This window comes from Otolemur garnettii, unplaced genomic scaffold (assembly GCF_000181295.1).
Source record: "Otolemur garnettii isolate 467f Iridium unplaced genomic scaffold, OtoGar3 scaffold00055, whole genome shotgun sequence".
Classification (NCBI taxonomy): domain Eukaryota; kingdom Metazoa; phylum Chordata; class Mammalia; order Primates; family Galagidae; genus Otolemur; species Otolemur garnettii.
The window spans coordinates 10,903,832-10,907,442 of record NW_003852450.1 but is presented as its reverse complement, the minus strand read 5'-3'; the positions used below and the strand labels follow the sequence as shown (position 1 = coordinate 10,907,442).

At 35.8% G+C, this 3,611-nt stretch overlaps 1 protein-coding gene across 1 annotated transcript in view; it reads left to right on the top strand.

Annotated features, from left to right (window-relative positions):
• The window catches only part of NEK7 (NIMA related kinase 7), a 148,119-nt gene that overhangs the window by 53,444 nt on the left and 91,064 nt on the right, over positions 1-3,611 (top strand). The window lies entirely within an intron of this gene.

Below are 3,611 nucleotides of genomic sequence, written 5' to 3'. Positions count from 1 at the left end.
CCCAGCTACTCAGGAGACTGAGGCAAGAGGCAAGAGCCCAAGAGTTTGAGGTTGCTGTGAGTTATGACCCACTGTACTCTACTGAAGGTGATAAAGTGAGATGCTGCCTCCAAAAAAATAAAAAATAAAATAAAGTAAGGTAAAAATGTTTGATGGTATGGTAAAAGAGTATTATTCTTATTGAATCTCAATCTTAACATCATGTGTGATGAAATCGAAGGTACGCTTAAAATATTATTGCAGCAGATCCAAGTTGTCTCAGGAAAGCATTTGTGCAGCTGTTTGAATAGCCAGCTGAGTTGGTACTGTTTTCAGGGAATACCATTTTTTGCTTGAAAGAATAGCTGTCAGATAATATTCAGACAGGTAATTTTGTAAACATTTTCCTGAAAACTAGCTACCTGCCATTTAAAGGAAAACAACTGACATTATTTGTTGCTAGTGATAAAATTTTAACTTTTAAAGTGAAAATTAGAATTTTAGAAAACTTGTGTTTATCACCCTGACCTTGACATTTTCCTCATAGTTAAAGACTTTTCTGATGAAATTAGTAGTGATGTTAATGAATGTGATTTTTTTTTAACATGGTATATTGAAATGATCAACATTTATAAAATATGAGTAACTCAGTGAACTAAAAATTATCAGATGACCAATGCATGATGTTACAAAATCATTCCTGAGTAAATGACGTATTCAAAGGGCAGGATAGACCTTTGGATTTTAAGAGTATAGTTCATTGATATAAATTTGAAAGTCCACAGTGCAGTTAACCTTTAGGAATCTATTATCTGTCAACTTTGGTGTAATAGCAAAGAAGAATAGTCACAGTCACAGTGCTATGAAATGGTTATCAAAATACTCCTGTGTCTTCCCACTATACATTTGTGGAAGGCCAGATTTATTTTATATACAGTCATGTGCCAAATAACGACATTTCAGTCAATGACAGACTGCATATACAACTTATGGTTTCATAAAATACAATGAAGATGAAAAGTTCTTATTGCCCAATGATGTCATAGCCATGCTAATGTTGACACATTACCTTTTCTGTGTTTAGACATGTTTAGATACTCAGATATCATTGTGTTACATTGCCTGCAGTATTCAGTACAGTACCATGCCATATAGGTTTGTAGCCTAGCTGCAATAGGCTATACCACGTATACCACGTACGTATCCTTGTTAACTTTTCATATGCGTTATTTAAAACCCTATTTAGGCAGCATCTTTCTTTGGTGGCCTTTTTTTTGCTTGAAGATTGGCTGCAAATGTGTTGAATTTGATGATAGTTTTTTTTTTAAAAAATCATTGACTTTATACCTAATTTGTAGCAATAATTAGTTGGTGAGTTTTCTTGATAGGCATGCATATATTCATTTATTAAATATTTGTTCATCCACTTATTTTGTGCCAGGCATTGACCCAGGAATTGGACATACAGCTGTTTGATAGGCTCCTAAAACATGGAACTTAGAATCTAGAAGACTGAATATATGTTAAAATGTATATTACATATTAAAATGGGTTTTATGACATTTATGAAGGGATTAGTGGAAAGGGAAAAATGTAAGTATCTTTGGTCATTGGAGATATGATAAGTAATGGTATTAAATAAGTATATAAACATTGACATACTCTATGATATTAATTACAATATAGCATTAATAATCTAGTGCACATGGAGCTGTGATTCATTGTACTTAGTATAATATTATGGCATATAGGTTTTATTTGTGGTTCCTGGCTCATAACTCCCATAGCCCTGTTACAGTCTTGTGTTGTAAGGTTGGGCTACTTTAGGCCACAGAATCAGACTTCAGAAAATAGACTTTCTCTCTGATCTTCTCTTACCCTCCCTTCACCAGCTCTTTTCCCTTCCCAATGTGGGAATCTTCCTTTATTTTTCTATTTTAAAACTGGCTATAAAGATTCTCTGAACTACCTTGTCTGATTCTAGGCCTTAAGATCCCTATTTCAGAAGGGGTTCTGTCCCATACCCTGGAGGAGGGAATGCTGCACAGAGGAGCCAAGAGGACTCTGGATGGGCCTTGCTGGGTTTCCCCACTAAGTTGTTAGTATTAGACCATCCCCCTTTTGTCCAGTTACAGTTCTACTTGGTTGTCATGACTGTTCAATGAAGTCTCTGTGAAAGGCCCAAGATAGCAGGGTATGGAGAACTTCTTACATAGCTTAACATGTGGAGGGGCCTGGAGGGTGGCACGCCCAGGAAGAGCATGGAAGCCCCACACCACTTTCTCGATACCTCGACCTTGCAACTCCTCATTTGTATCCTTTGTAATATCCTCTACCATAAACCAGTAACATGTTTCCCTGAGTTCTTCTAGCTGCTCTAACAAATGATCAGACCCAAAGAGAAAGTCATGGAAACCCAAAGTCGAAAATGATCAGTCAGAAGTCTGGAATTGTGACTGGTGGAATGAGGCAGCAGTTTTGTGGGACTGAGCCCTTAACTTCTGGGATCTGAGGCAATTTCCAGGGAGGTAGTGTTGGAATTCAAATGGCGGACACTCAGCTGGTGGCCACTGCGGAGTTGATTAGTTGCTCGGTGTGTGCAGAGAGACTTTTACAAACATGGTCACAGAAGTCTTACTGGGGTTGACTCTTGTGTGGCATAAGAGCAGAGGAAAAGCACAGTTTGTGTGTTTTCCACCCTCCATAAGCTTACATTCAATATGAGACTTTTATTCAAAATTTTGTTTTCCAAGCAGAGGCTCTTTGACCTTCTGTGTAGGATACTGTAGAAGTGATTTCTTGTTACATAGATTGTTAGATTAAATCACTTTAGGTTTCTTTGAATTTTATATTTCTTTTATGTTGGCAGTTTTCTTTCATAATTTTGTTTTCTTTGGCATCATCACATATCAATAGGCACTATAATAAACCCAGAATTTCTCAAAGTGGCTTTCTCAGATCAGTCAGACTGTAGGATATTAAAAAATGTTACATAAAGAAAACATTTAATGATTAAGGTAAATAAAGTTTTTTTTTTTAAATTGCAGGCCTGTTTGGGTTCTTTAGTATGCTAATATTTACTATGTCTCTCTGAGAGAGATTGATACAACAAATAGTATTTCAGAAAGGTCTTTGACCAAGAAACTCTTTCTTTCATGGAGTATCTTTTAAAATTATTTGTAGGACACCAAATGTAAAATGCTGAAATGCAATGATTTTGGCGTTGGGTTTCATACTAAAAGTATTTCATTCAAAAGTATTTGAATTCACTACCAGAATTCTCTTTCCTCTCCCTTTCTTCAGTACAACATTATATAAAAATCATTATACTTCGTGACCAACAGTTCATTCCAGAAATAGATACTGATTTAACATTCAAAAAATGAGTCAACAAAATCTAACATTTTAGCAAACGAAAAGCCATATAATTATCTTAGATAAAAAATAGAGTCATCTTAGACCCAGGAAAAAGCTTTTGACAAAGGAATAACATCTATTCTTATAAAAATTTTAAGCAAAGTAGAGTAGAAGAGAATGTCAACCTGATAAATCAGGATATCTATAAAAAACATTCACCTGGGCAGCACCTGTGGCTCAGTGGATAGGGCGCCGGCCCCATATACTGAAGGTGG